The sequence below is a fragment of the Eurosta solidaginis genome, chromosome 1, assembly GCF_040869045.1.
Source record: "Eurosta solidaginis isolate ZX-2024a chromosome 1, ASM4086904v1, whole genome shotgun sequence".
Classification (NCBI taxonomy): domain Eukaryota; kingdom Metazoa; phylum Arthropoda; class Insecta; order Diptera; family Tephritidae; genus Eurosta; species Eurosta solidaginis.
This window is the reverse complement of record NC_090319.1, coordinates 242431478-242458507: the sequence shown is the minus strand read 5'-3', so window position 1 is coordinate 242458507 and position 27030 is coordinate 242431478. Positions and strand designations below refer to the sequence as shown.

At 36.2% G+C, this 27030-nt stretch overlaps 1 protein-coding gene across 6 annotated transcripts in view; it reads right to left on the bottom strand.

Moving 5' to 3' along the window:
- The window catches only part of Antp (Antennapedia), a 971420-nt gene that overhangs the window by 715536 nt on the left and 228854 nt on the right, over positions 1-27030 (bottom strand). For 4 of the 6 annotated variants that reach the window (XM_067760255.1, XM_067760264.1, XM_067760257.1 and 1 more), the window contains one exon: positions 1642-1716. The exons of 1 other annotated variant lie outside the window; for it this stretch is intronic. The gene's annotated coding sequence lies outside the window, so the exon portion shown is untranslated. Of the gene's footprint in view, positions 1-1641; positions 1717-8775; positions 8880-27030 lie in introns of those variants that run through there. One more of the 6 variants, XM_067760260.1, reaches the window with a different exon arrangement.

Here is a 27030-nt window from a genome sequence, read left to right as displayed (position 1 = left end):
GAATCGGATTGGATGTTGATTTGTTGACGGCACAGCTCAGATATTCCGTCTAGAAATTCATTGTTGGAAGACTTTGACGAAACTGGTACGATATTAAAGTCAGAGATGCACCATGATATGTGCGGCATATTGAAGTCACCCAAGACAATAATGGAATCGGAAGCTTTTAGCATCGAATAAACAGTTTTTAGCTAGGAAATGTGATACATATAAATGGACAGTTCAGAAGATGGCGGGGTATAACAGATGGCGAAATAAATGTGGATATTTGCTAGTTGTGTGCGTATGCACAACAACTCAGTTGTATCGCTGGCTGGTACGCTAATCTCTTCAGGTGGTATTGAAGAATGTACAGCAAGCAGAACTCCAGCTCCAACTCTGTTCAGGCGGTCATTTCGATACATTTGGTAGTCATTACAGAGTATCTCTGAGTTAAAAACATGAGGTTTCAGCCAGGTTTCGGTTAAAGAAATTATATCGTAACTTGAGTTAAATGATTTTAAAAACAGTTCTGTTAACTTGGTGCTTAAGCCTCTAACATTTTGGTAAAATATATCTAAAGCAGATTTTATGTTCAGTTTTTTGACTCAGTGTTATTAAGAGGATCTTTGCTAATTTTGGAATACTCTTATTCCGCCTTTATTCAAATTCCCGCACAAGTGCCCCAGAGGGCCAAGAATCGTTACTCAAGATAGTGTCAAAATGTTCAATAGGTACATCTTATCTAAAGGAAGATACGTTTCTTTCATAACTAAAATTAAATTTCCGAATTGTTACGTGATCGATTTTCCTTTTTGAGAAGATATAGGATTTCAGATCCTCCTCAGTAGTATCCCTCTCGAATCTTGATACGAATATCAATTTTTAGGAGGGACTACAACCAACTTCCTAGTTCCAGGCTCGGTCGCCTGAAAACGGTTTGCAGGTTCAATATGTTTTCTAGCTGCTGGTTTTGTTGGAGGTGCCTTTGATGTTGAAGGCTCTACTGTATGTGGACTGGGAGATGCTAAGTTTATTAATTCTATCGTGCTGGGTGCAGGAAAGATTGGGTTCTGGATGCTTTGAACGGGGTCTAGGAACAGTACGCCAGCCGAGACATCACTTCGATTTCGTTTGCTGTCACGACTGTCGCTAATAGCATTATCAGCTAAATCGGTAATACATTTAAAAGTCTTAAACAAGTTTTCATACTACTTGAATTTATCCCCCAATGTACAAAGTTCCGTACCGATTTTGGAGAATGGGTTTCGGGTATATTTGAAAAGCTTAAAAAGATCCACTTCCGTGGATCTGCATTTCAAGCACGACCAACGCACGCACGCCCTTGTTATCGTTGATCGCATCAAACAACTTTGCTGTCAAAGTAGGGCACTTCATATGAGAAAGCTCATTACAAAGCCAGCACGACACGAAACGCTCGGTATCACCTTTCACTTGGCAGTTAACAAAATTGCAAGACATTATAAGTTAAAGTAAAAATTGATTAAACAGACGGAGGCAGTGAAAATATTTTTGAGATCACAGTAAGAAAATTGCTGTTTGAGCAGTTTGAAGATCACTTTATGAGCAGTTTCAATCGCTATTAATTGACGCTTACAACAGAAAACACTTGAGAAAACAGAAAACACTTGAGAAAATTACCTTTTCAGAAAGAGATCTGTGCAAATATATTGATGAACAATTATAAGAAGATCCCAAACTAGATATCCAAATTATCTGAAAGAGAGGAGAATGTTATAAAGTCATTAATAATGGTAAAATAAAACAAGTCTAATTAAATGAGTAGAGAAAAAGATGCAGTAAAAAATGTATGATAAATCTAGCTCTTTTAAAGTTTCCTATGAAAATTAACACTTTCGGTAAGTGGTTGACGAAAACTAACAATTTCTTTCTTTTTTCATTCTTATTTACAGGGTGTATATTCTTTAAAAAAATTGCTAAACTATTATTTTAGGCACTACGTCATATCAGTTATATCGTTTCGCGATAACTGAGATCAGGTCTTCCTCCACCTGTCTCTACCGACTCATGGTTGAACCAAACAGTACTTTTTTAATATTATTTGACATTTGAGCCGTCTATTTTGTAAGTGGCATAAGTCATTTCCAACTCATGGTCTTAAATGCATTGTTATTTTTGAACGAATGCATATATTGATGGTTCTACAATTATAAAATAATAATAAGAATTACATCTTTTGGATATTGGACTCTAACAAACTGGAGGCGAGGAGAGATACAAACAAATTATCACTGAACCTAAACGACATGAAATGACTTATGCCACTTTCAAAATAAACGGCTGATTTGATCTTCCGGCGCGGAACGATATTGACATTAGTGCATAAAATTACCAAAACAAATTACATGGAATCTTTTTATACTCAGTTGAGCAGAGCTCACAGAGTATATTAACTTTGATTGGATAACGGTTGGCTGTACAGGTATAAAGGAATCGAGATAGATATAGACTTCCATATATCAAAATCATCAGTATCGAAAAAAAATTTGATTGAGCCATGTCCGTCCGTCCGTCCGTCCGTCCGTTAACACGATAACTTGAGTAAATTTTGAGTTATCTTGATGCAATTTGGTACGTAGATTCCTGGGCACTCATCTCAGATCGCTATTTAAAATGAGCGATATCGGACTATAACCACGCCCATTTTTTCGATATCGAAAATTTCGAAAAACCGATAAAATGCGATAATTCATTGCCAAAGGCGGATAATGCGATGAAATTTGGTGGATGGGTTAACGTTATGACGCAGAATAGAAAATTTAAGATTTTGGACAACGGGCGTGGCTCCGCCCACTTTTACAAGAAGGTAATTTAAAAGTTTTGCAAGCTGTAATTTGGCAGTCGTTGAAGATATCATGATGAAATTTGGCAGGAGCGTTACTACTATTACTATATATGCGCTAAATAAAAATTAGCAAAATTGGATGAAGAACACGCCCACTTTTTAAAAAAAATTTTTTTTTAATTCAAATTTTAACAAAAAATTTAATATCTTTACTGTATATAAGTAAATTAAGTCAAAATTCAACTCCAGTAATGATATGATGCAACAAAATACAAAAATAAAAGAAAATTTCAAAAATGGGCGTGGCTCCGCCCATTTTCATTTAGTTTGTCTAGAATACTTTTAATGCCATAAGTCGAACAAAAATTTACCAACCCTTCTTAAATTTGGTAGGGGCATAGATTCTACGACGGTAACTGTTTTCTGTGAAAATGGGCGAAATCGGTGGAAGCCACGCCCAGTTTTTATACACAGTCCACCGTCTGGCCTTCCGCTCGGCCGTTAACACAATAACTTGAGCAAAAACCGATATATCTTTACTAAACTTAGTACACGTAATTATCTGAACTCACTTTATCTTGGTATAAAAAATGGCCGAAATCCGACCATAACCACGCCCACTTTATCGATATCGAAAATTACGAAAAATGAAAAAATGCCACAATTCTATACCAAATACGAAAAAAGGGATGAAACATGGTAATTGGATTGGTTTATTGACGCAAAATATAACTTTGGAAAAAACTATGTAAAATGGGTGTGACACCTACCATATTAAGTAGAAGAAAATGAAAAAGTTCTACAAGGCGAAATCAACAGCGTTTGGAATCTTGGCAGGAATACTGTTAGTGGTATTGCAAATATAAATAAATTAGCAGTACCCGACAGATTATTTTCTGGATCACCTGGTCCACATTTTGGTCGATATCGCGAAAACGCCTTCACATATACATCTAAGGGCCACTCGCTTTTAAAACCCTCATTAATACCTTTAATTTGATATCCATAGCGTACAAACACCTTCTAGACTCACCCCTGGCCCACCCTAATGGCGATATCTCGAAAAGGCATCCACCTGTAGACCTAATACCCACTCCCTCTTAAAATGCTCAGTAACACCTTTCATTATTTACCTATATCGTACAAACATTCTAGAGTCACCCCTGGCCCACCCTAATGGCGATATCTCGAAAAGGCGTCCACCTATAGACCTAATGCCCACTCCCTCCTAAAATGCTCAGTAACACCTTTCGTTTGATACCCATATCGTACAAACATTCTAGAATCACCCTTGGTCCACTTTTATGGCGATATCTCGAAAAGGCGTCCACCGATAGACCTAAGGCCCGCTCCCTCTTAAAATGCTCAGTAACACCTTTCGTTTGATATCCATATCGTACAAATATTCTAGTGTCACCCCTGGCCCACCCTAATGGCGATATCTCGAAAAGGCGTCCACCTATAGACCTAATGCCCACTCCCTCCTAAAATGCTCAGTAACACCTTTCGTTTGATACCCATATCGTACAAACATTCTAGAATCACCCTTCGTCCGCCTTTATGCGATATCGCGAAAAGGCGCCCACCCATAGAACTAAGGCCCACTCACTTTTAAAATACTCATTAACACCTTTCATTTGATACCCATATCGTACAAACACATTCTAGAGTCACCCCTGGTCCACCTTTATGGCGATATCTCGAAACGGCGTCCACCTATGGAACTAAGGATCACTCCCTTTGAAAATACTCATTAACACCTTTTATTTGATACCCATATCGTACAAACAAATTCTAAAGTCAGCCCTGGTCCACCTTTATGGCGATATCTCTAAATGGCGTCCATCCATAGAACTATGGCCTACTCTCCTTAAAATACTCTTTAATACCTTCCATTTGATACACATGTCATACAACCACATTCCAGGGTTACCCTAGGTTCATTTTCCTACATGGTGATTTTCCTTATTTTGTCTCCATAGCTCTCAACTGAGTATTTAATGTTCGGTTACACCCGAACTTAGCCTTCCTTACTTGTTTTATCCTAAAATTTCGAATATCGAATAACCCGACTTTTTTCTTCGGTTAACCGGTTTTTCAGAAGGACTATAAAGACCTTTGAAAGTTTATCGAAATACGGCAAACATGTAATTGTATCATCATCTTGTTTTTATTGAAGCGGCAACAACAATATACATATGTATGAGCTTATGTGTTGTATGGTAGCACCGAAGAACAGCTGTTTTGAACGTTTGTAAACGTTTGTTAGAAAAATAAAGCAAAAGTAAAACAAGTAAGGAAGGCTAAGTTCGGGTGTAACCGAACAATACATACTCAGCTGAGAGCTTTGGAGACAAGATAAGGGAAAATCACCATTTAGCAAAATGAACCTAGGGTAACCCTGGAATGTGTTTGTATGACATATGTATCAAATGAAAGGTGTTAATGATTATTTAAAACGTAGTGGGCCTTAGTTCTATATGTGGACGCCTTTTCGAGATATCGCCATAAACGTGGCCCAGGGGTGACTCTAGAATGTGTTTGTACGATATGGATATCAAATTAAAGGTATTAATGGGGATTTTAAAAGGGAGTGGCCCTTAGTTGTATATGTGAAGGCGTTTTCGAGATATCGACCAAACTGTGGAACAGGGTGATCCAGAACACCATCTGTCGGGTACCGCTAATTTATTTATATATGTAATACCACGAACAGTATTCCTGCCAAGATTCAAAGGGCTTTTGATTTCGCCCTGCAGAACTTTTTCATTTTCTTCTACTTAATATGGTAGGTGTCACACCCATTTTACAAAGTTTTTTCTAAAGTTATATTTTGCGTCAATAAACCAATCCAATTACCATGTTTCATCTCTTTTTTCATATTTGGTACAGAATTATGGCATTTTTTTCATTTTTCGTAATTTTCGATATCGGAAAAGTGGTCGTGGTCATAATTGGATTTCGGCCATATTTTATACCAAAATAAAGTGACGTCATATAAGTACGTGAACTAAGTTTAGTTAAGATATATCGTTTTTTGCGCAAGTTGTCGTGTTAACGGCCGAGCGGGAGGACAGACTGTCGACTGTGTATAAAAAGTGGGCATGGCTTCAACCGATTTCGCCCATTTTCACAGAAAACTGTTATCGTCATAGAATCTATATCCCTACCAAATTTCACAAGGATTGGTAAATTTTTGTTCGATTTATGGCATTAAAAGTATTCTAGACGAATTGAATGAAAAAGGGCGGAGTTACGCCAATTTTGAAATTTTCTTTTATCTTTGTATTTTGTTGCACCATATCATTACTGGAGTCGAATGTTGACATAATTTACTTTTATACTGTAAAGATATTAAATTTTTTGTTAAAATTTTACTTAAAAAACTTTTTTTTTAAAGTGGGCGTGTTCGTCATCCCATTTCGCTAATTTTTATTTAGCACACATATAGTAATAGGAGTAACGTGCCTACCAAATTTCATCATGATATCTTCAACGACTGCCAAATTACAGCTTGCAAAACTTTTAAATTACCTTCTTTTAAAAGTGGGCGGTGCCAAGCCCATTGTCCAAAATTTTTATAATTTTCTATTTTGCGTCATAAGGTCAACGCACGTACCAAGTTTCATCGCTTTATCCGTCTTTGCTAAAGAATTATCGCACTTTTTCGGTTTTTTGAAATTTTCGATATCGAAAAAGTGGGCGTGGTTGTCGTCCGATTTCGTTCATTTTAAATGACAGTCTGAGATGAGCGCCCAGGAACCTACATACCAAATTTTATCAAGATACCTCAAAATTTACTTAAGTTATCGTGTTCACCACCAAATTTCATCAAGATACCTCAAAATGTACTTAAGTTATCGTGTTCACAGACGGACGGACAGACGGACGGACGGACATGGCTAAATGAATTTCTATTTTCGCCCAGATCATTTTGATATATATAAGTCTATATCTATCTCGATTAGTTTATGCTGTTACGGGGTACCGTTATGCGAACAAAATTGTGAGCTATGCTCAGCTGAGTATAAAAATTATGCTCACCAGAAAGACATTGAATGCGCACCAGCCACTTCAGGAAACATCTCCACCGGTCCGTAAAAGCAAAGTTTCTGGGTAAAAATAATCTATAGGGGAAATATTCGCACGCTGTGTTGCAGAAGATGGTATGTCCGTAAAAGCGTTGAGAAAATCACGAGTGGTATTGGTATATTCGCAACCAAAAAACTATACTATGCCAGCTGAGTCGGCAATATGGGAGCATATCGATAGGTTTTATCTTTCAAATCTATCCGAACTAAAAGAAAAAATAATGCGAATAAAAAAGGATAATGGTAGCTTTTCTATAGCAGTAGAGGACTGATCTGACAACTCGTATCTTAAATATGTGAACGTAACTCTAACCCTAATTTTGATACTTAATTAAAGTCATTTGAATCAATTACCGTAGGATTGGAGGAGATAAAAACGAAAGCTACCGCAAACAACTTAAATAAAATAATTAACAAAAAGCTTGGCATTTTTCTTTATGCTTCGATAATGACATTTGGTATCGACACACGACGGGGCTGCAGTTATAAAGAAATATGGTGAAAATATTGATGCGGAATATCAGCTTTCTTTCAATCTTGCCATTCACCTTTGTGTTGTTGACAGAAAATCTTGAAAAAATGTATAACACAATACCGACTATAATTCCTACTAGCACATAGAGTGAAAGAGCATTTTCTGTCTCAAGTTTCATAAAGACTGAAGAAAAGAATACATCGACCCCGAAACATTTAAACTGTCTTTTATTTTTGAAAGATTACTTTAATTGCAATAAGCAAAGTCTTCACATATGAGGACTTTTTTTTTACCATAAATGAATATTATACTATGAAATGAAATAATACTTAATATTCGTTTGTTTCTAACTGTTGTAAATACACATTGAATTTGTTTTGTTTTTAATAAACGATTTACCTATAGGTATGCTAAATTTTATTTTTAGCTGAACGGAAATTTTATTATTTTGGGCAAGTACTAAAAAACCGGCTTATCCGGTTTACCCCGGTTTTGAGAACTTAAAACCGGTTTTTTTTCTAATTTCAAAAATGTTTTTGAAAAAAGTCGAATAATCGAACACCCTAATTGTGATGTCCTACGAAATGACAATTGGCTCCTTCTGCAGACCTTTTGAACGCGTTCTTAACTAGTTCAAAATAGTCGTAGCCTCCGATTTATCAATTTAAATACAAATAGCTGCTCAAATTTTAGCGCTGTTTGTACAGCGGTGGCTACCAACTGTCCCGCTATGCATCCCACTAATACAAGTTCATAGGTAATCATTAAACCTGTAGTGCGAAACTGTTTCTATGCGGGACTATCTCCCCTTTTCGCTGCAGGGTCGATGCTGTTATAGTAAATACCCATGTATTATTATTTTGATTACAGTTTCTTTTGTAGGTACTTAGATTAATATAAAATAAATATTTTATGGGTACAAATAATTTTAGGAACCGCAGAAAAAGAAAATACTTTCCGGAGCGCAGTCACGACAGCGAAAACGAGAAAAAGAGGGACAGAAGGAGCAATTGGCGGCTTCCTTAAAGAATTTTTAAATAAGCCCGAAAATAAAGAAACTAAATGTCAAGAAAATGTTGACGAAGCCTTAACGGACGCAGCTTTAAATCAAGAAGGTATGGACGTATCTTAACAAATAGGTGTATGTTCTTCAGAACGAGAGTACAGTGAAACTGGAAAAAGTACTTCTGAGGAACCTGTAAGCAATTTCCCGTCATCTTCTGTAATTTGTAGCAATTTAGATTGTGGTGATATTTCTAATGGTCTTGTAAATATTTTAGTTAGTCGTGGGTCCATACAGGTGTCAAACTACAACTTTCCTCTAACGATGGAAGAAAATTCACAGACAATTACTATAATAGAAATCTTGCAAATGGAGAAAAATTTATACGAGAATGGCTTACCCCACTTCAAAAGATTCCGTCTATTGTTTTTGTTGTAAAATATTTCGTAAATCTATTAGTAGTTTATCTTCTTTGAACGGTTTTTCTGATTGGCAGCATTTATCATTAACCTTGAAAAGACATGAAACAAGCGCTTACCACAGTGAAAATGTAAAATCGTGGGTACAATTGAATAATATGTTAAAAAATAAAGCTACTGTAAATCAAATGCAGCTGCGACTATTAGAATAAAAAAAAAGAAAACAATGGTGCGAGGTGCTAGAAAGAATCATAGCTGTTATCAAGTTTTTATTTAGACAGTGCCTGGCTTTCCTGGGGTCGACAAAAATATTATATGAACCTGATAACGGCAATTTTTTAAAAGCAATCGAAATGATAGCATTCTCTGATACAGTAAGACGGGAACATATTCACAGAATTCATATCCACAAAACTCAAAATTAGATTCAGGTCGTATGACTCACTATTTAGGAGATCAAATTCAGAATGAAATAATTGATATGCTCGGCATATCTGAGGCGTGTTCTGTTAAATCGCAAAACCAATAATCTTGAGATATGTGAAAATTTCGTTGGTTTCTGTCCGATCACCAGCTCCACAGGTGAAGGTTTATTCCATTTTCTTTTGGACTTATTTTCACAATTAAATCTAAACATTCAAAACCTACGCGGTAAAGGTTATGATAACGGTTCTAATATGCGTGGAAAACACAATGGACAGCAAAAAAAAAATTTTCTGATCAATAACCGCGCATTTTATGTCCCATGCTCGGCTCATAGCCTTAATTTGATAGTGAACGATGCAGCAAATATAACACACGAAACTGTTAATTTCTTTAATATAATTCAAGAAATTTACGTTTTCTCTTCATATTCAAAAAAAGGTGGTCGATAATTTGCAAACATTTGCCAGATTTAAAATTAAAAGCTTTAAGTGCCACGCGATGGTCTAGCCGAATCGATGCAGTTAAACCCTTAAGGTACCACCTCGAAACAATATTTGACGCCTGGAAATATCTGGTAATTCTTCGGAATGGGGTTGCAATATTTCTCATAACGCTCATTCCCTTGCTCTTAATATTCAAAATTATAAATTTATTTGCTCGGTAGTAATTTGGTTCGAAATTTTAAACGAAATTAATAATAAATAAAAATAAATAAATATAAGGCGCGATAACCTCCGAAGAGATCTAAGGCCGAGCTTCTCTTCCAATTTGCGTCGTGCTCCTCTTGATTTTGCCTAAAAATTGGCCGGACGGGATCTACATGTTTTATGCCGACTCCGAACGGCATCTGCAAGGCAGATGAGTTTTCACTGAGAGCTTTTCATGGAAGAATACACCCGGAGCGCTTGCCAAACACTGCCCAGGGGAGACCCCGCTTAGAAAAATGTTCTTCTAATTGAAAAACCTTTTTCTAAAATTTTGATGTGGAATTGCCCGGGGTATGAACCTAGGGCATACTGTGTGGGAGGAGCACGCTACCATCACACCACGGTGGGAAATTAATGCTTTGAGTAAAATGATGCAGAGTCCCACAATGAATACTCAAATCTGCTCAAATCTTATAATAACATTGATTGCTAAGTTCACAGAATATCGCACCAAAAAACACTTTCAAATTGTTCTAGCAGAAGCTTCCAAAGTGGCTCAAGAACTTAATGTTGAAACAGATTTTCCACCAGTAAATGCCATTCGCCCAGGAAAAAAACCAACTCAATTTCAATATGAGCAGACTGATGAAATAATCATGGACCCCAAAAATAAATATAAAGTAGAGTTTTTTTTAGAATCTTAGATCAAGCAATAACTTCTGTAAAAGAAAGATTCGAGGAGTTACAAACGTTTTCTGACGTATTTGGCTTTTTTGACGATAATTTATTTAATTACTCTAATGATGAGCTAATGAAACACTGTTAAGATTTAAATCTCAAGCTAAAGGATGAATCAAGTGGTGATTCAGACATTGGCGGTGTGGATTTTTTTAAGGAAATTGTTGCATTAAAGATACATTTTGCAGAAAATCAGTCTAATTATCCACAAACCATATTGCAATATCTTTTTTCGAATAACCTAATTTCAACATTTCCGAACACATCAATAGCGCTAAGAATATTACTTAATCTGCCCGTTTCAGATGCATCTGGTGAAAGATCCCTTTCAAAATTAAAAATTATAAAAAATTATTTAAGATAAAGAATGCTCCAACTGAGACTTAATAATTTAGCCATAGTTTCACTTGAACACGAAATTTTAGACAGCTTGGATACACGAAAGTTTATAGAAGATTTTGGAAATATAAAGGCATGAAGAGTTAAGTTTTTGTAATATGCATACATATGTATGTATGTATTGTTTTAAGTTCTCCAAATATTATTAAAGGCCGTTTTCACCACCTCCGGTTAGCGCTGACTGACAGTTTATTTACCAGAAATCGTCCGATTATCTGTCAAATAAATTGCCAGTTAGCGTTAACCGGAGATGGGTAAAACGGCCCTAAGACCCCAATCAAAATAAATGTTTTATACCTATTTATTAAAATTTCTTTTCTTTTATATTCTATGATGAACAAAATTAAAAAAAAAAAAAATCTTTTTTAAAGCAAAACTCAGTATAATATTGTCCCTTGAGAGATTAACACGTTTCATTTTTTCTGATAGAAAACTAGCACAGAAAATCTGAAACGTGTTAGTCTTCCATGGGAGCGACGATATGTAATCAAAGGGCGCCATTATCGGTATTTGCACGCAGTCAAAAAACTACCAGCGGGGGCCTGTTGGCGACCCCTGGTTTACACACGCACTGCATTTTCTGGTAAAAATGTTACATTTGTTTAAACAATTTTGCCATCTTTTATTAAGGAATCAAGTATTTTTTTATGCCGAACAAAGGTAAATATTTCAAAGTTTTATTGTGTAAGCAAAAGTTTTATGATTTTTTACTACATTTTGGCAAATATTACGAATCTTTTGTATAGGGGTATAGAAAAGTGGTGTTTTTAGACTTTTTCAGGCGATTTTTATAAACTTTCTCTCCGTAAGAACCATCCTCGTACTTCAAAGAATATTCTAAAAAAAAAAGAATTAGCGAAATCTTTCCAACCGTTCTCGTATTTTGCGCTCATTTTTATATTACAGATACGTTAAGGATAAATAAAATGGAAGCAAAATATAGTATTCATATACAAATATCGTTTTCCGTACGAGGCTATAAAAGAGTTAGTGTCCTTAAAACAATGTTGTTACGGAAATTGGTAGACCGTATCAAAAGCTTCTGACAGGCATAGCGCAACGAGTCCTGTCCTATGGTGGCGGCTGATTGACTTAATCCGCAATTAACATGCGCTAGATAATTAGATCCCTATTTGCCTAGTTTTTAAGCATCGGCATCATTGTGGATAAGTACAAGTGTGTTTACTTCTTTCTGACAGGCCCTCGCTTAAGTTAGCATAACGGGAAAATCTGGGTTACCATTGTTGTTTCGGTTCAAAACGGTCAATTAGGGTTCTGTGCAGGGACGTAAAAGATTGAAACAGGGTTTTTATATTATGGCGAAAATTGTTCAGTTCAGGGTTATTTATATTCATTAAAAATTTAATTTATTACATGAGGTTACTCTTTTAAAAGTAAAAAGCATAGAAAACATATAGTTTTTCAAATTATTGTGCAAAACTTTTAACTCAATTACAAAGTATATTGGTAAACTATTTTCTAGGATTTCTGAATTTCTGTACTCAAGTTCATTATATTTGTGCAATACAAGAATCTGTTAACAGCATTTTTAAATGATAAAACCACAATGTTATTGCAAAAAAACGTATCTAATAGTCAAACTGTCATTCATTTATATTTTTGCCAGCTCGTTTGGTTGGATTCCACTCACAGCATCGTTTTATTTGCGGGAGACTCTCATAGCGACAAAAATTAAGGCGCATTTACATAGACGCTTTGTTTGTGTTGCATCGATCTCACGCTTTGGCAGGTCCAGTGCCAATCGATGAAAGCGTTGTCCTTTGAGAATTTTTCAACTTTTTGAGTCCCTTAATATTCAACGAACTTTGCTTAGCAAGATATAGGCTGCCATAAATGTAACTCATCTGTCGGGCGGAGCATCGACAACGCTTGACAACGCCATATGAAAAACAAGTAAGGAAGGCTAAGTTCGGGTGTAACCGAACATAACATACTCAGTTGAGAGCTATGGAGACAAAATAAGGAAAATCAATCTGGGGTAACCCTGGAATGTGGTTGTATAACATGTGATGTGTATCAAATGAAAGGTATTAAAGAGTATTTTAAGAGAGAGGAGGCCATAGTTCTATGGATGAACGCCATTTAGGGATATCGCCATAAAGGTAGACCAGGGCTGACTCTAGAATTTGTTTGTACGATATGGGTATCAAATGAAAGGTGTTACTGAGCATTTTAAGAGGGAGTGGGCCTTAGGTCTATCGGTGGACGCCTTTTCGAGATGTCCCCATTAAGGTGGACCAGGGGTGATTCTATAATGTGTTTGTACGATATGGGTATCAAATGAAAGCTGTTAATGAGTATTTTGAAAAGGAGTGATCCTTAGTTCCATAGGTGGACGCCGTTTCGAGATATCGTGTGTAATGTGTTTGTACGATATGGGAATCAAATGAAAGGTTTTACTGAGCATTTTAAGAGGGAGTGGGCATTATGTCTATAGGTGGACGCCTTATTTAGATATCGCCATTAGGGTGGGCCAGGGGTGACTCTAGAATGTTTGTACGGTATGGGTATCAAACGAAAGGTGTTACTGAGCATTTTAAGAGGGAGTGGGCATGAGGTCTATAGGTGGACGCCTTTTCGAGATATCGTCATTAGGGTGGACCAGGGGTGACTCTGGAATGTGTTTGTACGATATGTGCATCAAACGAAAGGTGTTACTGAGCATTTTAAGAGGGAGTGGGCATTAGGTCTATAGGTGGACGCCCTTTCGAGATATCGCCATTAGGGTGGGCCAGGGGTGACTCTAGAATGTTTGTACGATATGGGCATCAAACGAAAGGTGTTACAGAGCATTTTAAGAGGGAGTGGGCATTAGGTCTATAGGTGGACGCCTTTTCGAGATATCGCCATTAGGGTGGGCCAGGGGTGACTCTAGAATGTGTTTGTACGATATGGGTATCAAATGAAAGGTGGTAAGGAGTATTTTAAAAGGGAGTAATCCTTAGTTCTATAGGTGGACGCCTTTTCGAGATATCGCCATAAAGGTGGACCAAGGGTGACTCTAGAATGTTTGTACGATATGGGTATCAAACGAAAGGTGTTACTGAGCATTTTAAGAGGGAGTGGGCATTAGGTCTATAGGTGGACGCCTTTTCGAGATATCGCCATTAGGGTGGGCCAGGGTGACTCTAGAATGTGTTTGTACGATATGGGTATCAAATGAAAGGTGGTAATGAGTATTTTAAAAGGGAGTAATCCTTAGTTCTATAGGTGGACGCCTTTTCGAGATATCGCCATAAAGCTGGACCAAGGGTGACTCTAGAATGTTTGTACGGTATGGGTATCAAACGAAAGGTGTTACTGAGCATTTTAAGAGGGAGTGGGCATTAGGTCTATAGGTGGACGCCTTTTCGAGATATCGCCATTAGGGTGGGCCAGGGTGACTCTAGAATGTGTTTGTACGATATGGGTATCAAATGAAAGGTGGTAATGAGTATTTTAAGAGGGAGTGGGCATTAGGTCTATAGGTGGACGCCTTTTCGAGATATCGCCATTAGGGTGGGCCAGGGGTGACTCTAGAATGTTTGTACGATATGGGTATCAAACGAAAGGTGTTACTGAGCATTTTAAGAGGGAGTGGACACTAGGTCCATAGGTGGACGCCTTTTCGAGATATCGCCATTAGGGTGGGCCAGGGGTGACTCTAGAATGTTTGTACGATATGGGTATCAAACGAAAGGTGTTACTGAGCATTTTAGGAGGGAGGGGGCATTAGGTCTATAGGTGGACGCCTTTTCGAGATATCGCCATTAGGGTGGGACAGGGGTGACTCTGGTATGTTTTTGTACCATATGGATATCAAATTAAAGGTATTAATGAGGGTTTTAAAAGCGAGTGGCCCTTAGATGTATATGTGAAGGCGTTCTCGCCATATCGACCAAAATGTGGACCAGGTGATCCAGAAAATCATCTGTCGGGTACTGCTAATTAAATTATATATGCAATACCACTAACAGTATTCCCGCCAAGATTCCAAGGGCTGTTGATTTCGCCTTGTAGAACTTTTTCATTTTCTTCTACTTAATATGGTAGGTGTCACACCCATTTTACAAAGTTTTTTCCAAAGTTATATTTTGCGTCAATAAACCAATCCAGTTACCATGTTTCATCCCTTTTTTCGTATTTGGTATAGAATTATGTCATTTTTTTCATTTTTCGTAATTTTCGATATCGATAAAGTGGGCGTGGTTATGGTCAGATTTCGCCCATTTTTTATACCAAGAAAAAGTGAGCTCAGGAAGTACGTGGGCTAAGTTTAGTAAAGATATATCGGATTTTGCTCAAGTTATTGTGTTAATGGCCGAGCGGAAGGACAGACGGTGGACTGTGTATAAAAACTGGGCGTGGCTTCCACCGATTTCGTCCATTTTCACAGAGAACAGGTACCGTCATAGAGTCTATGCTCCTACCAAATTTTCTTTTATTTTCTTTTATTTTTGTATTTTGTTGCATCATATCATTACTGGAGTTGAATTTTGACTTAATTTACTTATATACAGTAAAGATATTAAATTTTTTGTTAAAATTTGAATTAAAGAAAATTTTTTTTAAAAAGTGGGCGGGTTCTTCATCCAATTTTGCTAATTTTTATTTAGCACATATAGAGTAATAGTAGTAACGTTCCTGCCAAATTTCATCATGATATCTTCAACGACTGCCAAATTACAGCTTGCAAAACTTTTAAATTACCTTATTGTAAAAGTGGGCGGTGCCACGCCCATTGTCCAAAATCTTACTAATTTTCTATTCTGCGTCATAACTTCAACCCATCTACCAAGTTTCATCGCTTTAACCGCCTTTGGCAATGAATTATCGCATTTTTTCGGTTTTTCGAAATTTTCGATATCGAAAAAGTGGGCGTGGTTATAGTCCGATATCGTTCATTTTAAATAGCGATCTGAGATGAGTGCTCAGGAACCTACATACCAAATTTCATCAAGATACCTCAAAATTTACTCAAGTTATCGTGTTAACGGACGGACGGACGGACGGACATGGCTCAATCAAATTTTTTTTCGATCCTGATTATTTTGATATATGGAAGTCTATATCTATCTCGATTCCTTTATATATGTACAACCAACCGTTATCCAATCAAACTTAATATACTCTGTGAGCTCTGCTCAACTGAGTATAACAATGAAACGCCTTGCATTATCTTTGCTTTGAAGCGACCAAAACGTTTATATAATTTTGCCCATTTGCATTTGTGTAAACAGCCATAGAAATGAAATTTTTCCTTATGGAAACATGTTACACGTGTGGCGCTTTATATTTTGTTAAGTTCTCATACAACCGATTGTTCAGATAAGAAACTTTTCGCAATATCTGCCCCATTTTAACAGCTATAAGCTTCACATTTCACCGGTTGCTTACGTATATGGCATATATTGCTGTGTGAAAAAAGCATAGAGATCGGTGGTATATAGTATATATATGGCGGTATATAGTATATATATATATATATATATATGCAGCCATTTTAACAGCTAGAAATTACAATTTGCACCAAATTCTAACGCATATAGCATATATTGTTTGAAAAAATCATAAAGATCGGTGGTAGATATATATATTATATACCCCATATAAACTGTCATTTTAGCCCCTTGTTTACGGCTAGAAGCTTCAAATTTCATCAAATACTTACGTTGACGGCATATATTGTTGAAATACGTGATTCGTAGTAATAGTTTTTACATGCAGACCACAAAAAAACGTGAAACTTTGCATCCTCCCACGAAGTACCTACCTAGTTTTATACTCAGCTGAGCAGGGCTCACAGAGTATATTAACTTTGTTCGCATAACGGTAATCCGTAACGGCATAAACTAATCGATATAGATATAGACTTCTATATATAAAAATGATCTGGACGAAAAAATAAATTCATTTAGCCATGTCCGTCCGCCCGTAAACACGATAACTTGAGTAAATTTTGAGCTATCTTGATGAAATTTGGTATGTAGGTTCCTGGGTGCTCATCTCAGATCGCTATTTAAAATGAACGAAATCGGACTACAACCGCGACCACTTTTTCGATATCGAAAATTTCGAAAAACCGAAAAAGTGGGATAATTCAGTACCAAAGACGGATAAAGCGATAAAATTTTTAGGTGGGTTGATCTTATGACGCAGAATAGAAAATTAGTAAAATTTTGGACAATGGGCGTGGCACCGCTCACTTTTAAAAGAAGGTAATTTAAAAGTTTTGGAAGCTGTGATTTGGCAGTCGTTGAAGATATCATCATAAAATTTGGCAGGAACGTTACTGCTATTACTAAACATGTGCTAAAGTGTGCAAACTCGGATGAAGAATACGCCCATTTTTAAAAAAAAAATTTAAAAGCCAAATTTTAACAAAAATTTTAATATCTTTAGTGTATATAAGTAAATTATGTCAAGATTCAACTCCAGTAAAGATATGGTGCAACTAAATACAAAAAAAAAAAGAAATTTTCAAAATGGGCGTTGCTCCGCCCTTATTCATTTCGTTTGTCTAGAATACTTTTAATGCCATAAGTCGAACAAAAATATATCGATCCTTGTGAAATTTGGTAGGGGCATAGATTCTATGACGTTCACTGTTTTCTGTGAAAAAGGTCAAAATCGGTTGAAGCCGCGCCCAGTTTTTATACACAGTCGACCGTCTGTCCTCCCGCTCTGCCGTTAACACGACAACTTGAGCAAAAATCGATATATCTTTACTGAACTTAGTTCACTTACTTATCTGCACTCACTTTATCTTGGTATAAAAAATGGCCAAAATCGGCCTATGACCACGCCCACTTTTTCGATATCGAAAATTACGAAAAATTAAAAAAATGCCATAATTCTATATCAAATATTAACAAAGGGTGAAACATGCTAATTGGATTAGTTTATTGGCTCAAAATATAACTTTAGAAAAAACTTTGTAAAATGGGTGTGACACCTACCATATTAAGTAGAAGAAAATGAAAAGTTCTGCAGAGCGAAATCAAAAGCCCTTGGAATCTTGGCAGAAATACTGTTCGTGGTATTGCATACATAAATAAATTAGTGGTACCCGACAGATTATGTTCTGGTTCACCGTGGTCCACCTTTTGGTCGATATCTCGAAAACGCCTTCACATATACAACTTACGGCCACTCCCTTTTAAAACCCTTATTAATACCTTTAATTTGATACCCATAACGTACAAACACATTCTAGAGTCACCCCTGTTCCACTTTTATCGCGATATCCCAAAATGGCGTCCACCTATAGAACTATGGCCCACTCCCTTTTAAAATACTCTTTAATACCTTCCATTTGAAAACCATGTCATACAAACACATTCCAGGGTTAACCTAGGTTCATTTTCTTAAATGGTGATTTTCCCTTATTTTGTCTCCAAAGCTCTCAGCTGAGTATGTAATGTTCGGTTTCACCCGAACTTAGCCTTCCTTACTTATTTTGTTTTATATTTATCTTAAAAATCGTTTAGGTATGTACATCTGTTCACTATATATTTCTTATCTTATACAGTCGATTATTTGGAGATTACGAATGGGATAGGATTAGTCTTTAGCCCCATTCATGAAAGGTATAAAGTCTTCGGCTGTGCCCTTCCTTTCTTGTTTGACTCTAATTTTAATAAATTTTTCTTTCCGTATGTTTCCGCCTGGTTGGAGGCTACAAATCTTCTATTATTTATATTTCCGCGGAAATATATGCAACTAAATCATCTGTAAACACTACAAAGTTTTATTAGACTATCAAATGCAACTCAGCGTAAAGTGGTCTTTCGTACCAAAAATGCAACTCTAGACCTGAGATTTGCATCAGGTGAGCGAGGCTGTTTGTAGTTTTGACGTTTATCGCTTAGTTGACACACTTGGTATAGCACAATATGATCGGCATGGCTATGCTGTCTGGGCCTACTGCTTTAGGTGGTTTAGGATGAACGATGGCATATTCAACCCCTTTGACGGCGATGGTAATTGGGGACGCGCTGTATTTATGCTTGTGTGTGCGTCTGTTGGCCCGCCGTTTGACTTTGTCAACCGTAGAATGCATTGCGTATTGTCGGCAAAAAGCACACGCGCATTTTTTTGCATCCGACAGCACTTTATCGCCAAAGGCGATGGAGATTTTGTCATTGTGCTTAGTCGGTTTTAATAGGGACTTTACGGTGGATCATAGCTTACCTACACTTGCAGAGAGGTTAAAATTCTTTAAGTGCTCTTCCCATTTCGCATGATTGTGTTCATCCACTAGCAATCTGAAGCGTTGTTTATATCCCTTATTTGGGAGTCGTCGGTGTCGTGCTGTTTTATAAGCAAAGTCACGTCCTCTCGCTAGAGTGACGGCCTCCGCTGGAATACCGGATTTCCGGGATTTTTCGGTGGGCATGAAACGAGCCGAGCGGATTCAATGACCTTGCTGAAAGTACGCTCTCCTTGACGGACATCAGTCGCGATAGGGAGGGCAGCAAAACGATAGTCAGTATAAGTTTTGTAATTATCCCATTTTCATTTCTTAAAATTTGTGAAAATGCGTTTTCCAGTGTGATGATGGAGTCGGCAAATCCTTCTTTTATAGCTCTAACAACCAGCCATTTAATTTTTTTCGATCACACTAGCATTTAAGAGCTATTTGCGCCTTTATGCGAGAAATATGTCACAAGCCGTATCGTTGTATGTTGCAAAATACCTCAATAAGTAATATATATTTTGCTTTAATTTTGATCTTATATACATATATTGCCGTCACAATCTAATTTTGTGCATTTTTTATGTAATAAATAAGTACTAAATTATCGGCTATCAACTATTTCATGAATGCATATGGTGTCAAATCCGAGTGACATTTTGCACACCTTCTTTTTAGACCTAAGTCATTCATTCCGCTCGGCAAAATTAAAAAAGCAAAAAAAAAATAATAACTATTACGTATGTTATGTCGTACAATTACATGCATATACTTACATATATGCTGTAGCAAGATTCTGATCATTTTTATCAAAACACAATTAACACATTTTTTAATGCTTTATTTGGTATTTTCCCATCTTTGTTGGCTAGCCTTGTGGCCAATGCTGAGAGAGAGTGACCTTTGAGTCAATTGTAACTTTAAACCCAGAGCTGCGTAAGTGCCCAAGCTCATCATATACTCAAACGACAGCATCAGCCGACTGAAGGATGTGAAACTGCTCCAGTAAACAATAGAATTTCAGTAGCAATGGAAACAGAAACAAAAGAAAATCGGAGATGCCACTTTGCAATAATTACACAGGAAAAAACTGGTCTTTCATCTAAACTAGTGGTTATTTTATAAAAAAAATATTTCAATCCTACTACGGCCGCATCTTATTTATTCTCGTTACAGATAAGGGCTGGAGTAAAAAAGAACTTAAAGTATCGAACTTTCTGGGAATTTGTTCAATATAATAAATAACCTGGATAGAAATAGATTAATTTCTTTCAAAAATTTTAGTGGGTGGTTTTGCAATTCCACCGACGATATAACTGTGAGCCCAATCGGTTTCGAATGGGAGCATGGGTGATAGCAAACCCACTTTTAGTTCATTCTTTCTGTAAAATTTCAATCGTACAGATCATTAAGTTTCGTTGATATTACTATTTTTATATAAAATAAAAAAATAAAAAACGATTTTGCGTAGTTTTACCAGAAATATTTATTTCTTTCAGTCAAATATGGTACGCGGCCAAATGCGGTATGAGGTAAGCTCTCGAAAGTTGCTTTTATTTCTTCGCATTTCATATTTCAGTGGCCGTCTGGCAGTAAAAAAGTGTAAAAATAAAATTATTATTCGCAGAGATATTGCTTAGTAAAAATTTATCTGTGGCCCGCACAGTGGTTCAGAAACGGAAAATAAGTATAGATGTATTAATTTCAAAACTATTTTTTTTCTAGCTGATTGAGTTGGTGTTTAGATAAAGTTATTCAAATATCGCTGTTTACTGCTAATATAGACATTTCTTAATAATTTTAATTAAAGTTTGTTCAATAAGTTCTGCGCTTCAAAGAATAAATTTTAAAGTATTTTATGATTTCTAAATTTTCTTTAAATAGGAGGATTAAAGTCCCAGGAAACAAAATACTCTTAAAAAGTTTTTCGCGAGAGTTTGGCTCTTTCCTCGAGTTTTCCTGTCAAATAAAGCTTATCAGCAAAAATTCAAGGCAGGTAGATAGATACCTTTCAGTCTCGGCATGGAAAATTTAGGTCCAGTGAAAGACACCTACTATTTATAGGAAAAGTTAAATAGTAGTACGACGAAAATTGTAAGAGAAGCTCGGCCTGAATTTCCCTGGATTTATGTTGCACCAAGTTATTATTATTATCTACTTTCGAGTAAGATCTGTGTTAACTTTTTATGTACATGCGCGGGAGCTTTAAAAATTAGACTATTTGTAAACAATGTTTAACACGGGTTAAGTGCATATTTATATACGTATTTGTCCTGCTAATAAGTTTCTGAGCTTAAACTGCCACATTGCTTCATGCAACAACATGTACTGTGATTATATATATATATATTTTGAAAGTACGTTTGCTCTATAGAGTGTTGTTCATTTTGGGGAACAGTGGCTGTCCGAAGGGGCATGAAGGGATATCCAAACTGGGTTTAACATCTTTTAACTTTGCGTCTATATGTATAAATAAAAGGATGCCGTACTCCAATCGAGTGACACATGTATGGAGTTGGTACGACATCATGTATTCGTATCTACATTTCTACAATCAACTTAACCTAACTAACCATGTTGTCAACGAATAGTGTTAATTGTGAAGTGTGAATATGAGAACAATCGAAATTGGTGAATATCAGGATTTCAAGAAACTGATTTAAAACAAGTAAGGAAGTCCAAGTTCGTTTGAAACCGAACATTACATACCCAGCTGTACACTTGAAATGCTGTTGTTGTTTGTTTTGTGTGCTCAATAGTGTTACAAGGCAGGCTGCTCAATAATACATTACAAATGGTTCTATTCTTAACTAATTTTTCTTCGAGTTATGGCTCCCGAAACATTGAAAATTGCTTAGTCATAAAAGGGGCGGTGCCACGCCAATTTTTTAAAATTTGACGTTTTTCCTATTTATTGTTATAAATCCACTTGGGAAATGAAATACCACTGATATCAAGCTCTTTTTTGCAAAGATATAGCTTATTTTATTCGTCCACGACCCTTTTAAAAATCGTCTATATAAAAGTGGGCGTGGTCCTTAACCGATTTCGTTAATTTTTCTTCAAAGCATTCCTTATAGTAAAGGCAACCTCTCTGCCGAATTTTGTTACGATATGTTTAACGATTTTTGATTTATGATTAATAATATTTGTAAAATTGATTTTATCACAAGTGGGCCCATTTTAAAAAGTTTTTATAATTTTTATCAAGAGTCTCAATCTCAGTCCACACGTCAAATTTCAACATTCTCGATGTATTATTTACTAAATAATCAGGTTTTTTGTGTTTTCCAAAAAGTTATATATATAAAAAGTGGGCGTGGTTATCATCCGATTTCGCACATTTTCAATACCAATCTATTCTGGGTCCAGATAAACTCGTATACCAAATTGGGTGAAGATATCTCAATATTTACTCAAGTTATTGTGGTAACGGACAGACGGACGGACGGACATAGCTCAATCAAGTTTTTCTCGATACTGATGATTTTGATATATGGAAGTCTATATCTTTCTCGATTCCTTTATACCTGTACAACCAACCGTTATCCAATCAAAGTTATAATACCCTGTGTACAAGTACAGCTGGGTATAAAAATAGAGGTGTATACACAGACATACATATTTATGAAAGCATGTATGTATCCAATAAATATTTTTGTAAGCTAAGTAGTTTCTTATTGTTGGGCAGCTTGAGCACAAACCATAGGCTATAGTAGACCAGCGTCATCAAAGATTGGACGAACAGATTACCTTATTTCGTACTTGCGCTTCGATAGGGCCCTTAGGGCCACAATAGAGGTGGATCGTTGGCACAAGTGTGTCCAAATGGCAGCCGAGGTGGGCACACTGATGGTTCCAAAGTAATGGAAGTAGAGTCTACGGTATACCGCTCTAATCCGGAAATAAGGCGTAGGTAGAAGCCGTAAACAAAGTAATAGAAATGCTGGAGGAAAGCTTATATATATTGGGTCCCAGGACATATGGGAATATATGGGAATGAAAAACCCGATGAAGTAGCTAAAACGGGCGCATCCTGCGAAGCTTGCACCGTAAATGTCCCAATAAGGTTGGGTGAGATTAAAATGAGGGGAAAGTTGCACATGGTTATCCCAGCATGAAAGGCGTGAACCGCAGCTCGAGGATGCGAAGTGTCGAAGATAATGTGCAGGTCTTGCAACCTTAGAATAACAAGGTTACTCTAAACATTGAAAAAATGTAACTATAAGCTCATGATGGGTATTTTGCCAGAAACTGCCTTCTGGAATCACATGCTGTTAAATTAGGCTTTTTACGTGATAGCAAATGTTGGAAGTTTGGGTAAGTGGAAGAAACGGTCTTGACACGTCTTGTACTTGTGTCTGCGCTTGCCAGGCTAAGACTAACTCTTAGGAGTGATACAGCTATCAGATCTAGAAGCAGCAAGTGGCGCCAAGAAGACAGACTCGCTTCATAATGATATAGCATATTTGCAATAAAAGACCGGCGTGTATTCAATTAATAATGCCACGGCATGTGAAATAACTGCATATAATAAAACGGGATGCGGAATAAAGGAACGCAAATGTTTTGTCGACTTAGAGAAAACCCTTTCATTTTGAGGCAGTTTCGATGTATGTACCAGCATTCCAAGAGAATCACTTATATTGTTGTTGTTGTTGTATCGATAAGTACACTTCCCGAGTGTTATCGGGTTAGGGTATTAGCCCGACCACCTCGAGAACGATTTAATATGACCTCATTAAACATTCTATTCTTTGTAACAGGATTTGCCTGCCATAGATGAGGTTGAGAATTGGGTTGCGGAAGCTATGAGTTGCAACACCTTAAATCGCAAATATTCACTTTTACTCTTACTGGTTTGCAGCTTTCCAGGTACTACATAGTTCCTGAGGTACCTAAATCACCGACAGCCCACCATACTCTTATGAAGACGTAACTCTAGGCCTCTAGACCGCTAACCAACCCTACAACCACATTCAGCGGATTCCATATATCTAATAACATCAATAATTTTTATCTTTTTTTGTATAGTTTGCGATATGATCAAGAAGCAGCTAATAAATATTTTGTGCAGGTATGTCGATAATCACATTTTCGATGAGCGGCTCGTTTGTCGGTTTAATTGCACAACAATAATCAGCATTTGAAAAGCGCCTATTGGAAAACGTATGACAAAGCTTCTAACACGCCTAGGTGATTTAGCGTTGGTAGTGCGAATTATTAATATAAAACGTCTAATGTAAATTTGTACAAATACGTTTCTTTATTTCCATTAATTTGTATGCAGTTTAGGTAGACATCTAGCACCAAATATGCCATACGACTGAAAGCCATTAACCATTGATGGATTTTGTGGTAAAAAAGCAAAAGCATATACTCGAGTACTATGTATTTCCGAAAAGCTTAAGTTCCCTAGAACGCTGTTGTGCTTTATAAAAAAAATGGAAGTAACTTCTATCTGTAAAAAAGTGTTCATATTTTTATGGAAAAGATAAGAACCAAAATCACCAAAATATTATAGGGACACAGTACTTTTATTTAACAAAATTATAGCTGTATCGAAAATCCCATTACTGGTAGGACTAACACTAACAAGCCAACCTAATATAAACGCACGCAAGTCATTTTCTGTCAAAAATGTCTCATGCACATACAACTTGTATGAGAGCATCCCAAATTGAATTTGCTGCGTGAAAACCTAACTCTATTTCCAATTTTGTTCTGCGTGAAATTTAGATTTGACGTTTGCACACATGCTTTACGTTGTCGCAACGCATGCTTATTTGGGTTAGAGCAAAAAACGCCGGTTGTTTGCGTGCGCTAAAAAACGCAGTGCGGTTTTATTAAGCTGGCTTGTAATTTGTAAGCTATTATTGTCATGGACAGGTTATTTAACTGTTATTGGGCATTGTCTGCATTTGAAGCGCCATCTGCCGTTTAATTCAGCATACCATGTGTGGTGTACATATGTGAGTGTGTACAATGTTAATCAACAAGGGCACAAACCTCCCTCAAAACTCAAAAGGTTGCCGCTTTAAAGGATATGTAAATAGTACCGAAATTTCACTTCAGATGGTGCCCTGCTGTTTAATGTTTTGTACTGTTAACAACAGAGGTCCTTCTGCTTTTAAACTGCAAATATCCTTGTTTCACACAGATTTTAACATAAATATGTTAAAATTATCAAAAGCTACTTACTGTAGGGTGGTCTCCAACCTTAAGGGTGGCAGAATATGTAAAGGGTGTACAGTTTTGTAAACGCTTAAAAGAATATTAGTGCGTTGGTAGAAATTCGTTTTATTATTGGAAATGAAAGTGTCAGGTACACCAGAGCAGTAATGAATATTCTTGGTGTTGGTAATTGGTAAATTTACAAGTATTTGTTAATTAAAATTTTTAAATATCACGTACAATTACTTTTCATATTTCACTTTATTTTCTTTGTTTAAAAATAAAAAAATTTTAATGAAACAAAAACCGATTTCCTGCCGCTTTATATAGCATTTTCAGGTCAAATGAAACTTTTTTCAAGTCAAATGAAACTTTTTCATTTAGAATGAAACTTTTTTCAAGTCAAATGAAACCATACTATTAAGGTAATCGTCAATATATTTATATCGTACTTTATAACGTATTTATCAAATTTATCTTTAATACAGCTATTTCTAATTAGCCACATTGAACGCAAAATTTTTGCTTAAATTTTTTTTTGTGAATTTAAGCTGCAGTTAAAGTCGGTTTAGTTTAACCTTATACAATCAGATGATGGTTAAACTGTAGTATATAAGTTTCCTAGCGTTTAACCCTGCTATTTTATCTATTAAAAAATTCAAACGATCAAAAGGCAAGGTTAAACTAAGCTGACCTTAACTGCAGCTTAAATTCACAAAGAAAATTTGGGCAAAAATTTTGCCTGGTTAATTAGAATTAATTGTCGTCTTGAAGAAAAATTTGATAAACAGCGTTATAAAGTACGATATAAATATAATGACAAATACCTTAGTAGTATGGTTTCATTTGACTTGAAAAAAGTTGCATTTAAAATGGAAAAGTTTCATTTGAAATGAAAAAAGTTTCATTTGAAACGAAAAAAGTTTCATTTGAAACGAAAAAAGTTTCATTTGACTTGAAAAAAGTTTCATTTGAAATGAAAAAAGTTTCATTTGACTTGAAAAAAGTTTCATTTGACTTGAATAAAGTTTCATTTGACCGGAAAATGCTATATATGTACACTAAGTAATTATTGAGAATTGAACAACCTGAATACTCTAACATTTATTTTTTACATTAAGAGTTCGCATAAGAATTTTATGAAAGCTCTCTCCAAGCTGCAGAGCCGAGTCAAAGTCAACCTTCTTTTACTGAAATGAAACCCCACGTTGATGAAAACCCTTAAAAAATATTTTTCACAATGTATGTGCGACTCTTAGACACGCTTTTTCACAAGATCATCGAAATCTCGCTTAATATTATATTTTCTAGGACTGTGCCTATTCTCAGCTTTAAGAAAATAAATTACAAGAAACCCCTAAATTCAGCAATCTCGCTATCATCCCAAGTACCCAGACACTCCAAACATACTTTCAAAAGTTTCATAGGGAACTGTTGACCTATAAAGAGGTGCTGACAGCGTATGTCAGCTACTCAGTGGTCTGACCATAAAATTCTTGGTTTGTATAATATCTCCTCAGTCTATGACAATGCTCAGCCTTTTTGAAACAGTTTAATTTTGCCTCTTATTTGGCACACATACCAAACCAAGACCATTCAGGTCCCGGAAAAATTAAAAAGCAACGCGACTCAAGCACTTATTTATTCCGAAAAAT